We start from the raw sequence: 14,261 nt of genomic DNA on the forward strand, positions 1-14,261 counted from the left end.
TCATAATGTTAACAAAAAGTTATAGAACGACAAGAAATTGTACAAATTAACATATAGGTATACACTAAAATAAATGTCCTAACATAAAACCTAAAACAAAAACGTATGCACACAGAAGACAAAAAAATACAATCAAAGACACTAAAACTATTACTTAATTGATATTACCTAAGTGCTGATCCGCAAATGTAGGTTACACCAAGCTAGCTGGCAGCGTTTTTGATAGCTCAGACTGCGCAAACTTTCAAATGCAGGGGGGACTTTAAAATTCTAGTTTTTAAGCCATATTATATATTTATGCGAGATTTTTTACAGTAGGTGAATATGAATATATAGTAATCTAACTAGTTACAGGAACATTTTCAGTAAATAATGAATAATAGTAATTCTATGGCCGTTTTAAATCTATCAAAGTAACCCCAAATTTTCCAAAGTCACCCCGGTCTACGGTACTGTTCGCTGCCAACTTAGCTTGGTCTAACTCTACCTTTTACTTTTAATTCAAAGTAGGTAGGTAAGAATGTCATGTTAGCTGTAGGTAGGTACTCACATAAGGGCTTACATATAATATGATCGTCGCGCAGCTATCAATTTTATCAATTCTTATCATCACATAACTATTTATCTAGGTACCTACGGTCGGCTTCAAATGGCTCGAGACATTTTAGTCCCATGTTTTTCAAATTTCAGGTGAGTAGGTAGGTACCTATTCAAACTGCGTTACGTTTAAGTACATTAATGATTGGCATAATGAAATGGATGTATGAAACCCGCCCACTTTAAGCCCATGTACCTACCTACATGTAAACTTAGCCTTATATTATGTACCCCGTACGTACAGTCAGGGATCGAAATTAAACTTTCGTGAGACATATTTTAAAATATTTCGATCACAACGGTTACACTCACTTGTATTTTTTGTTGGTATTGGCAAAAAATCAAAACAAAAAAATTCACAGATTTCGTGCCTCACACGACTATCGAGCACATTGGAAATGAATCTACGGAATTCGAAAAAATATTGTCGCTGAGCGACGAGAAAGTCTGGATAAGGAAAAAGTTACAAAATAAAACTACAACGTTGAATGATAATTATTTTATTCTTAGACTAACACAAGTATCCTGGACATAACGCATGTGAACAAACAAATTGCAAAATTTCCACACGCGTATCCAAGTTTGAATAATTGTCGCCGTGGCGCATAACTTATAGGTACATATTTCATTTTTCGATTAATAAGCAGGATATATTAATGTTCAAAGTACAAGAAAATTATTACACGGCAAATCCGTAGTCAACTCGAGAAGTGGTGATCGGCAGCGGCCCATTTGCTGCAAGATATGAAATTTTCTTGACAGCAGTTTGACGCGACGAGAGATGACCATAACAGAGTTTGTCTATGTTGCACCAAACCTGAGTTCCACTAGGTACTGCCAGGGTTCAGCATCAGCTATCTGCTAGCAGCCGCCAGCAACATGCTGAGGTGAGACCATTTCGTGGCACTTTTTCTTTTTTATGTTTCTCTGTATAAGTTTATATTTAGTGTCTCCCTCTCCCTCTCCCTCTCCCTCTCCCTCTCCCTCTCCCTCTCCCTCTCCCTCTCCCTCTCCCTCTCCCTCTCCCTCTCCCTCTCCCTCTCCCTCTCCCTCTCCCTCTCCCTCTCCCTCTCCCTCTCCCTCTCCCTCTCCCTCTCCCTCTCCCTCTCCCTCTCCCTCTCCCTCTCCCTCTCCCTCTCCCTCTCCCTCTCCCTCTCCCTCTCCCTCTCCCTCTCCCTCTCCCTCTCCCTCTCCCTCTCCCTCTCCCTCTCCCTCTCCCTCTCCCTCTCCCTCTCCCTCTCCCTCTCCCTCTCCCTCTCCCTCTCCCTCTCCCTCTCCCTCTCCCTCTCCCTCTCCCTCTCCCTCTCCCTCTCCCTCTCCCTCTCCCTCTCCCTCTCCCTCCCTCCCCTCTCCCTCTCCCTCTCCCTCTCCCTCTCCCTCTCCCTCTCCCTCTCCCTCTCCCTCTCCCTCTCCCTCTCCCTCTCCCTCTCCCTCTCCCTCTCCCTCTCCCTCTCCCTCTCCCTCTCCCTCTCCCTCTCCCTCTCCCTCTCCCTCTCCCTCTCCCTCTCCCTCTCCCTCTCCCTCTCCCTCTCCCTCTCCCTCTCCCTCTCGCTCTCGCTCTCCCTCTCCCTCTCGCTCTCGCTCTCGCTCTCGCTCTCCCTCTCGCTCTCCCTCTCGCTCTCGCTCTCCCTCTCCCTCTCCCTCTCCCTCTCCCTCTCCCTCTCCCTCTCCCTCTCCCTCTCCCTCTCCCTCTCCCTCTCCCTCTCCCTCTCCCTCTCCCTCTCCCTCTCCCTCTCCCTCTCCCTCTCCCTCTCCCTCTCCCTCTCCCTCTCCCTCTCCCTCTCCCTCTCCCTCTCCCTCTCCCTCTCCCTCTCCCTCTCCCTCTCCCTCTCCCTCTCCCTCTCCCTCTCCCTCTCCCTCTCCCTCTCCCTCTCCCTCTCCCTCTCCCTCTCCCTCTCCCTCTCCCTCTCCCTCTCCCTCTCCCTCTCCCTCTCCCTCTCCCTCTCCCTCTCCCTCTCCCTCTCCCTCTCCCTCTCCCTCTCCCTCTCCCTCTCCCTCTCCCTCTCCCTCTCCCTCTCCCTCTCCCTCTCCCTCTCCCTCTCCCTCTCCCTCTCCCTCTCCCTCTCCCTCTCCCTCTCCCTCTCCCTCTCCCTCTCCCTCTCCCTCTCCCTCTCCCTCTCCCTCTCCCTCTCCCTCTCCCTCTCCCTCTCCCTCTCCCTCTCCCTCTCCCTCTCCCTCTCCCTCTCCCTCTCCCTCTCCCTCTCCCTCTCCCTCTCCCTCTCCCTCTCCCTCTCCCTCTCCCTCTCCCTCTACCTCTACCTCTACCTCTACCTCTACCTCTACCTCTACCTCTATTTCTATTTCCACCACCACAAGAATGCATAGATTGTCGAATAGTGCGTTATCTACGCCCGTCTCAAACAGGATAGATAGAGTTAGACCAAGAAAAATCTGCAGCGATTTTGTAAGCCCACGCAGTGCAAGTGTTATTCTGCCGTCATAATCCCGATAATTCAAAACAAACACCGATAACGAACTCTGCGAAACATGAAGTCATAAATGTCCTGTGAAAAATGTCGTTCTGACTTTTTGACTATTTTAAGGTTAGGCTACAGGGCAAACCCTTAACCCGATCGTCTTTGTTTTAGGCTCAAATTGTAGCTGACTAAATTGTCCAGAGCCGTTTTTCTCAAATTTTTGATATCATTCTTCTTTTCCAAATTATCGAGCACCAAAATCAAAAATTCGGAAAAAATTGAATTTTATTTTCACTATTTCGACCATAACATTTTTTATTTTTGACTTTCTCGAATAATTATTTTTGCACCTTACAGCTCTCGTGATTATGCGTCTTTTGAGCCCATTTTTTTAATAACATATCTTCACAACTTTCCGAGATATAAGGGGATCGCACTTTTTCGTGAAATCGGACCGTATACTGGAGCGAACGAAAAGACATTTCCAATGTCAAAATAATTTTCATTTCTCATGCTCTGAAATAGTAGAGGAGATGTAGCCTTTGGGGTCAAAATAATTCCCACAGAGACGGTGTTTGACGTTTTTAGTTCTTTGTGTGTATCTTGTTGACATACTAAAAATACACTCGGGTGCAAAGAAATCGGACCACCCCAGCATTTTCAACATTTTTTCAATTTGTGTAAAAACTGTAACCTCGATCATGATAATTTAAATACCACGTGGTAGATAATTTTCTGCCCTATCAAATGACATCAATATTCAGGGGTGGGGATGGATATTGTGCAAAATATGGGCCTGGAAATCACCCCCCTCCAACTGCCTCATTAGCGCATGCACTAATTGACCACTTATCATTAGGTATAAAAACAGTCATTATCATTGTTTATGCATCATTCGTGATTGGTACGTCTTCCTGAACACTACTCTCATCGCCTGAACCTGGAAAAACTGGAGAAAAATGGATACTACCTCGACTGAAGCCGGCCAAGCAGTTGCCCTATTGCAGGGAGGGCTTAGTCAACGTGCAGTGGCTCGACAACTCAACCTATCGAAGTCATCGGTTCAACGTGTCTTCCAGAGATTCCGCGTAGATCAGACGTTATCCAGAAGACCCGGAACTGGCAGAACTCGCATCACTTCTGAGAGAGATGACCGTTTCATCGTTCTTACCTCGCTACGAAATCGTCGACTGAATGCCGTTCAGCTTCAGCAGAAGCTCCTAGAGACCAGGAATGTGTCTATCAGCCGATGGACAGTTAGAAGACGACTGAAGGAGAAGGAATTGACAGCTCACAGAGCTGCAAATGGCCCAAAACTCACCCCAATACATCGTGGACAACGACGCGTCTTCGCTCGCGAACATGAAGAATGGACCCTTCAGCAATGGAGTTCCGTACTTTTTTCCGACGAGTGCAGGATAACTTTGTCTGGCAATGACGGACGGGTACGAGTCTACCGAAGACCTGGGGAGCGGTTCTCTCAATGCTGCATCGAGGAACGTGTTGCTTATGGTGGGGGGTCAATCATGGTCTGGGCTGGTATTTCTTTGGAAGCGAAGACGGACATTGTGTTCATCACAGGGCCAGGTACCAGACCGAATTCAGGCGGTTTGACTGCACGTCGGTACGTGGAGGAAATCCTGGCTGATCATGTGGTCCCATTTGCGGGTTATATCGGCGATGAGTTCATCCTCATGCAAGATAACGCTCGGCCGCATACAGCCCGGATCACTAAGGAGTACTTGGAGGAGGTCGGCATCAGAGTCATGGAGTGGCCAGCTCGCAGTCCTGACCTAAACCCGATCGAGCACATTTGGGACGAGCTGAAAAGAAGAATCCGGGCCAGAAATCCCGCCCCTGAATCCTTACTGGAGCTAAAGACTGCGATCGAAGAAGAATGGGCGGGCATCCCTCAAGACACTGTAAAAAAATTCATAAGATCAATGAAAAACCGAATGACTGCATGTCGTAGGGCTAGAGGAGGCAATATACGGTATTAAAATGCTGAAAATTGTTTTAATTTTTACTTGATATCTTTAGAATCGCAGTTTTCCCATTATGCATAAGTTTCACTCCAGTATGCATTTTTAGGGTGACAAAGTTCTTAGCCCTGAAAGCCTGAAAATATTGGAAGTAAACCTGTGAAAAGCACATCAATTTATAGAGGAAAAGCCAACCTTTCATTAGGTATATAATATGTCACAGTAGCACATACAGTTTTTACAGAAATTGAAAAAATGATAAAAATGCTGGGGTGGTCCGATTTCTTTGCACCCGAGTGTATATCAAAATATATGTGTGCAAAATGCGTTTATTTTTTTTTAATTTGAAAAATCAAAAAGAATATAAAAATTCGTGTGTGGTATCAAATTACAGGAAATTACACGCTATGAGGTTGATTTTATAAAATAAAAATAAAAAATCAAAGTGGTGGCTGAAAAACTGAAAGAAATTTCAATGTAAATAAATATTTTCTACATTGAAAACTATTAAACTATTATAGTTCTTGCTGATGATACAGACATTCTTGGGTCATTGTTGTTCTATAAGGTGTGCAGAAAATGATACGCTTCTGCACTAGTAGAGCATTTTAGGTTTCACAAGTAGGTACGATTTTTTTACGATAAGCAATTGAAATTTGGATATAAGTAAGAAATGGATTTGTTATACAATTTCCATTCTGATATTTGACTCCCCATTCCATAAATAACGATACTTTTGCCTAATTTGTTAATTGAAAGTACCCTAAAAAAATACTATAAAATTTTCATTAAAAGAAAAAACATGCATTTTACTTTCCTCATATTCGAAATGAAAAGTAGAGTGTTTAACTCGGGTGAAAGGCATCATTTCAGCCTCGGACTATTGGCGCTCTCACTGCACCTCGGCAGAAATGAGTGCCTGTCTTGCACTGGTTAACAATCTACTATTAAATAAATTTAGTATTTACATATCAATTGAAAGAGCTTATTTTGAGAATCTAATCTACTATTAATAATACAGATTTAAGGTTTACTTTACCTTGGACATTTCATCGCGTAAGTATTAAAGCTTAAATAGGACTGGGCGGGACACGTGTGCCATATGCCGGATGCTCTGTGGGCCAAAACAGCCACCTGTTGGGTCCCACAAATTGTAAGGCGTCATGTCATGGTAGACCTCGTCGGAGATGGCGGGACGAGCTTGACGCCTATGACTGAATAATATGAGAATGGTGGGAGACTTCAGGGGATAGGGATACGTGGAGAAATAAGAGGGAGGCCTTTGCCCAGCAGTGGGACAATATAGGCTCATAATAATAAATTAAATAAGTAGTGAACAACCAACTTAGCTGGAACCTTAAAGTGTGCGTAAGGACAAACGCCCATCGATCATAATATATTATCATCAGCCGGCGACGTGATGTCTAATAATCACAGTACATAAAATAATTGTTAGTAAGTATTAAGGTCGAGTGACGCTCGAACGCCCTATAATTAAACATCTATTAAACATACGTACAGTCAGCTGCAGAGATAACTGCATAGAAATTTGTTTGATTGATTACTAGTAGGTAGGTATTCTAACAAAAACACGAATTACCTACCGTTATTGCGCCCGATATATTCTGCTATTAATCTGATTGTGCGAAAAATTGTCCCGCCTGGACACTGCTTGCCGCCATGTCACCGGCTGATTAGGTAGGTATATCATTTTGCAGGCGCGTGTTTCTATGTCTAAGTACTTAATATTTATAATCACGTTAATATTTTTATTACGTTAGTTACGTTAGTCATTATCTAAATAAATAAAAGAATGATCATTATCTAAACTATAATGTGTACCATATAAATAATAAGTAAATATAACACAGCCGGCGTGTTTCCGTTAGGAGTCATAACTTCATGACCGACTTTCATAATTATTTGTAAGTATATTTAAATAAGTTTTTCATTGTAGATAAATCAGATAATAAACTGGTTAAACAGATTATTTGATAGGTAAGTTGGTACTGTTGAGTTAATCTAATAGTTGTAATTGCACACTACATAAGAAGATCAAAAACGGCGTTCTATGAATAAAATATTTCCTTTGTCAGAATTAATCTTTGTGTTTTTTTTAACCATCTGCAACTGTGGTGAGTTTTTTAGAGAGATTCTACTGATGTGGTGTCTATCAGACGTCATTTTCGATAATTCATTAAAAAGAAACTAATGGCAAAATCGCATAGACCTATAACAAAATCGTTACTAGAAGTCTGGCTAGCCAAAATTTGTTGACAGATATTTCGTTGTTGTATCACCAATTGTCTATGCTCTAATTTATTGGTATGTAAACAAACGTTACTATAGTGTGCAAAATTTAAATAAGTATAAAGAATGCCTTAGCAATATATCTTTTGACAATGTATATCAAGCTAAAAATGTCAATATAGCGTATAATAACTTTATGTCTACGTGTAAGAAATATTATGAAATCTGCTTTCCACTAAAACAATGTCGTATTAATGTTGGAAAACGTAAAAATAAATGGCTAACACGAGGCATAAGAACGTCATGTAAGACCAAGAGAAATTTATATTTAAAATTTAAAACGTCAAAATCTAATAACGATAAGCTATTGTACAAAAATTATTCAAGAATTTTAAAAAGAGTCATTTACAAATCACAACGAAATGAAAATAGTGCCTACATTCTAAATGCGTCCAATAAAACAAAAGCTGTATGGCAAGTTATTAACGGTAATATGAACCAACCACCAAGGCATCATATTACACAAATTAAGTACAAAACCCAGACTCTCGATTCTCCTCAAGATATTGCAAACGCTTTTAATACTTAATTTCTTCATAGACTCCGTTAAAGAAAGCGAACATACTTTAAGAGAAACAAGTATCAATATAAACAAGACTATCACCAATTCAGTATATATTACTCCCACTACTCCAGAATACATACACAAAATAATAAAAAAATTGAAAAATACAAATAGTGTTGGCTATGATGACTTTTCAACTATTGTTATAAAGCACTGCGCTGAACAACTGATGTTCCCATTAAGTCACATCACAAATATGTCATTAGCACAGGGAGTATTCCCAGATAAACTGAAGGTAACAATCCTTAAACCTTTACATAAAAAAGGAGATAAAGAAATATGCGATAACTATAGGCCAATTGCACTGATCCCGGTGATATCAAAAATACTTGAGAGAGTTATCTTTAATTAATTATATATTTTTTTAGAAAAACATAATATCATAACACAAGAACAGTTTGGATTTAGAAAAAATAGATCTACTACTCTAGCAATTCATAGTCTACTTAATACTATAACCAAATGCCTTGACTCAAAACAACCAGTTCTATCTATTTTTATGGACATGTCAAAAGCATTCGATTTTGTCTGTCATAAAACCCTCTTATCAAAACTATACGCATATGGAATAAGAGGTTTGGCACATGATCTAATAAAATCATACCTAAATCAAAGGCAGCAGCTTACAGAAATATGCCATATAAACAAAGATAAATTAGAAATAAAAACATTGTCGGAATCTAGAATAGTAGAATACGGCGTCCCGCAAGGGAGTATACTAGGACCGTTATTATTCATATTATACATCAATGATCTTCAGTGTGTCGTACAACATCAAATGGTCCTTTTTGCTGATGATTCCACACTTATAGTTGAATCAAGTAATGCCGAAACATATGAAACACAAACTAACAACGCCGTCAATAATGTCATAGAATGGTTTGATAAAAATAATTTAAAGGTCAACGTAACCAAGACAAAAGTTATGCAGTTTTATCTATCTCAATCACAGGAAAAGGACGTGACGATAATGTATAAGGGACATATTATAGAGCAAGTTAATGAATTTAAATTTTTGGACATTACAATTGATTCTAATGTTAGCTGGAAAACACACATAATGGATATGTGTAAGAAAATTAGCCGATATATATACGTTTTAAGAAACCTAACAAATACATAGATATAATACATTGGGGAAATGCCGCTGCAACACATATATTGCCTCTATTTAAAATACAGAAAAAGTGCATAAGAGCAATGTCTTTTTTAAAACAAAGAGATTCATGCAGAACTCACTTTGTCAAATTAGGCATATTGACGCTGACCTCAACCTACATCTTAGAGTCCTGCATATTTATTCAGGAACATATGGAACTATTTAAAAGTCACACATGCCAATTTCCTAGGAAAGCCAAAAATGTATTTAATATTCTACCCGATCACATTCCTAAAACTAGCTTTTATGGCAATTCTTTTTTTGTTATGGGACCTCGAATGTTCAACCACCTATCGAATGAAATAAAAGGCTTACCAACACCTTCATTTAAATGACACCTAAAGGAATTACTTGTAAGAAAAAGTTATTATGACATAAAAGAATTTTTTGATGTTAATTTTGACATTTAAACTTAATAATAAGAAATTATATATATCGTTTGTGATATGTAATTAGTATTAACAAATTCATAATTATTGTATGTTGTTGTAATTGTTGATGTAAATGAATATTATTGTATGTTTTGTTATGTTTTGATGACGTTATGTTAGTTTAAATTTTTAATAATGCATGTAGTTTAAGAATATTGTACGCCTTAAAGGCAGGTTATAATGGACATAAATATTTTAGAACATCTGTATTACCTACATATAACTCACAATAAAGAAATTGAAATTGAAATATGATTTAAAAAAAAAGCTAAAAGTCAGTTGTCAATTTATGTCATTCATTCAAATTGTTTGCGGTTTATAAGGGGTTTATTTTAAATAATATTAATAATGTCTATACTGAGTGAGGTTCGCAAACTATTATTTAAGCTCGTAAATAATTACGACAATGTGCGAAGTCGACGTGTAGCGTTGTATAACGAAAAACTGCAATGTTTACAACTCCTAAACAAATGTAAACAAATTAGAACGTTGGTGCTCTATAAATATTTTGATACTTGGCCTTTAGCATATATTTTTGCATAGTACTTACATATGTATTTTTTTTGGTAATGGATTAATATTACGGTATTATCGAGCTAGGTCTTATTTACACTACATTTCATTTTTCGCCTTGTTACAATGGTATATGGTGAGAAAGTGTTAACGTATGTGTTTATCGTTGACTGTACTTTACATAGTGGCAGAAATTATGTGAGCTGACTTTGAGTGCACGTCAACGTTTATTTAACTTACTTATATCCTTAGGTACCTTACGTGTGCACAGAAAATAAACAATATTTTCTAGTATCAAAACTATAATTCCTACTACATAAAGTGTGACCAGCCCAAGATTTTTTGAATTTCCCGCCAAAACCTTGTGTAATATTTCAGTAGCCAGACTTCTATTGTTTTATTTATAACGATCATTCCATTTATAATTTAATAAATTCAATTGAAAAAAAGGTTTAAAATAAAATACATAAAAATATATACAGGGTGGTCCAAACGTTGACGTCCAAAAATTTTTTTTAGATTCCTCTAGTCGCGGGCTATCAGAATATATACCCCATGTATATTAGCCGATTTTTTGTAGTTTTCGATTTATGAATTTTTGAAGTTTTGTTTTGGTTAAAATTTTGGGGGTGAAGTAATTTACTCATAAAAAAAAACTTTTAGAGTTTTTTTAATGTTTCTTTTTGTAACATACTCCTTAATAAATGACGAAATTATTAAAAAAAAAATCAACGTCCTCACGTTGCTACCAGATGTAAAAAAACATGACAGACATATTTTTTTATGCTGAGGCATGTCAAGCTTAGATTTTGCGCTTAAATAAAAAAAAATACAAGCTGTTACAAGGACTTCTGCTGATTTTAAAAACTGGTAGACCCTAAGTGTTTTACATGAAGGTAAAAAAAAGTGACACTTAATAGTCGAAATTTGACAGAATCGGCACTCAAAGGAACTGAGGTTGAAAATTCCCAAATTAGTGATTCACAAAAAAAACGGTTTTATTATTCCTAACTTTAATAAAACACAGAAATGACCACGATGAGTCAATGTTGTGACATGCGATAAGCGAATCATCATTTGGGTAAGCTTAATCATTATCTTAACTGGACCCGTGTCGCGGCGTGGCCTGCTTTGAGAGTTCTCAGGATCGATGTCCAAGGTATTGCAGTCCTATGAGCTATCCTCCTTAAATTCGTAGAGGGGTCTCTTTGGATTTCCGCCAAAATTTCGTCCCTCCTATCTGGATCTACTCTTGGTACTCCTTCGCGAGGTTGCTGACGTCCAGCCATCAGCGTCTGGTGGGTATTTATGAACACTCTCACACCATAATAATAATAATGCATTTCTGCATAATCACTAAGAGTGTAGTTCATTTTGCTGGGCAAAACTAATCCAAGTCACTGGGATGTCAATAGTCCAAAACACAAGCACAGGTCGGTCGTAACGTAAGGTGAATCAATCGGAGTCCAGTTAGCACAGCAAGAAGATTTCAAAAACAGAACGTAACGAATACAGTAGTTACACATGCGAATCTGACGAAAGCATTGAGCAACTGTTACTGATAATACTAATTAGAGGTAAAGGGGTGAACTTATTAAACAATAGTGTGTATGGAGACAGTAGTCGCCGGGGTGGGAGCAGGTAAAAATGAACCCTTTGTAGATAACAACCCGCCGCGACATGGGTCTAGTTAAGATAATGATTAAGCTTACCCAAATGATGATTCGCTTGTCGCATGTCACAACATTGACTCATCGTGGTCATTTTTGTGTTTTATTAAAATTAGGAATAATAAAACCGTTTTTTTTTGTTAATCACTAATTTGGGAACTTTTGACCTCAGCTCCTTTCAGTGCCGATTCTGTCGAATTTCGACTATTAAGTGTCACTTTTTTTTACCTTTTTGTAAAACACTTAGGGTCTATCAGTTTTTAAAATCAGCAGAAGTCCTTGTAACAGCTTGTATTTTTTTTTATTTAAGCGCAAAATCTAAGCTTGACATGCCTGAGCGTAAAAAAAATATTTCTATTATGTTTTTTTACAACTGGTATCAACGTGAGGACGCTGATTTTTTTAAAATAATTACGTCATTTATTAAGGAGTATGTTACAAAAAGAAAAATTAAAAAAACTCTCATAGTTTTTTTTATGAGTAAATTACTTCACCCCCAAAATTTTAACCAAAAAAACTTCAAAAATTCATAACTCGAAAACTACAAAAAATCGGCTAATATACATGGGGTATATTCTGATAGCCCACGACTAGAGGAATTTAAAAAAAATTTTTAGACGTCAAGGTTTGGACCAGCCTGTATAATAAACTTTATTCACATCGCAGTTTCTTACAATTTGTACTTAATTAACATAAAAAAAATCCTAACAATCACCAACTTCAAGTAACGTAACCTAGCAACGGGAAAATACGTAACAGTAATTAAATCTCTCTTCCCTAAATAAAATTATTTTCAATCATATCTGCAAATTTTTCGACCAATTTGAAGTGAGAATAGAATAGAATAGAATACTTTATTGCATATCACATTACAGACATGGATGGAATGGAACATAAATAAAGGTATACATGTGACACCCTGCAAGGGCACGGCAATATAAGAGGGCTACAAGTTGATTTGATTACAATTATTATACACATTTCATTAAATTAATATTATACATACATTGATCATTTGATAGCGATATTACATTATTTCCTTACATAAACAAAGCACGGTAATATTTTTATTTACTGACTTGGTCAAAAAACTCTTTAATATTATAATAACATCCACTAATTAAAAACAGTTTCAGCTGTTTTTTAAATTGACTTTCATTTTCCAGATCTTTGATAGAGTTTGGAAGGTGATTATAGATTTTTATAGTCATATAATGGGGATACATGTGACAAGTTTTAATTTCGAAAAAGGCACTTTTAGTTGATTAACATTACGATTTTTTCTTTTAATTTGAGTTGTATCTTTGAGTGAATATAAGTTTAAGTGTTTCCTAACAAATTTACATGATTCAAATATGTACATAGATGCAACGGTCAGTATTTCATGTTTGATAAAATAGGGTTTACACGATTCCATTTGATCTATGTTTACTAGAATTCTGATGCATTTTTTTTGCAGAATAAATATTTTATCAATACCGCAGCTATTTCCGCAAAGGACCAGGCCATATGATATTCGCGAATAGGCATATGCGTAATATGCTGCAAGGGATGTCTATAGGTCTGTAGCTCGCTTTAGATGCTCAAGGGCATATATAAAAGATGATAATTTTTTTGACAATTTTAGAATATGGTCTTTCCAGCTCATATTTGAGTCTAATTCTATTCCTAATAGGGTGGCAGAACTCACGTTATCTAATTTTGAATTATTATATTTAAAGTCTATTTCCAAGGATGATTTTTGATGTGGTTTAAATTGGATAATTTTTGTTTTCTTAATGTTGAGCTGTAGGTTATGGGATTGCAACCAATTTGTAATTTTATTTAGCGTTGACTGTAATTTATTCTGAACTTCTACGGTAGTATCGCATGGGAACATTATAGATATGTCATCTGCGAAAAGCGTGCTATGTTCGTCTAATATTTTAGGAAGATCATTTATGTAAATGATAAATAGAATACAGCCTATGACGCTACCTTGAGGGATAGAGCCCTTCACGGGGACTCTCTCAGATCTGATGTGTTGTATAATTGCTCTATCAAAGTCTCTGTGCTCTATTTCAACATATTGGGGGCGATTGGTCAAATATGACTTAAACCACTCCAGTGCAATACCTCTAACACCTATGTTATATAGTTTGTCTAGAAGGATTTCATATCGGACTCTATCATAGGCCTTACTCATGTCGAGTAAGAGCCCCACAGCATATTTTTTGTCGTTTATAATATTGAATATCTCTAGGGCATACTTATAGATTGCTAAGGTAGTTGAGTGATTTTTTCTGAAGCCATTTTGATTTTCACTAAAAATTTTGAATTTTTCACAGAAACTATAAAGGCGCTTTACCATCGCGGTTTCAAAAATTTTAGATGACGTGGGTAGTAGAGAGATTGGACGGTAGTTATTTATGTCTGCGGTATTTCCTTTTTTGTGAATGGGTTTTATTAATGAGATTTTCAATGCATCAGGAAAGATTGCCTTGTGAAAAAGATTTATTTATTAGTAGGGAGTAGGGACTGCATAGAGATTCTGCGCAAGATTTTAATAAAGCTGGGGGGATTTCATCTATGCCAAAAGACGATTTATTTTTAAGGTTTTTTAGAATTGTAAATACTT

At 37.6% G+C, this 14,261-nt stretch overlaps 1 protein-coding gene across 1 annotated transcript in view; it reads left to right on the forward strand.

The window, feature by feature from the left end:
- The window catches only part of LOC134806774 (uncharacterized), a 123,600-nt gene that overhangs the window by 52,896 nt on the left and 56,443 nt on the right, over positions 1 to 14,261 (forward strand). The window lies entirely within an intron of this gene.

This window comes from Cydia splendana, chromosome 3 (genome assembly GCF_910591565.1).
Source record: "Cydia splendana chromosome 3, ilCydSple1.2, whole genome shotgun sequence".
Lineage (NCBI taxonomy): Eukaryota > Metazoa > Arthropoda > Insecta > Lepidoptera > Tortricidae > Cydia > Cydia splendana.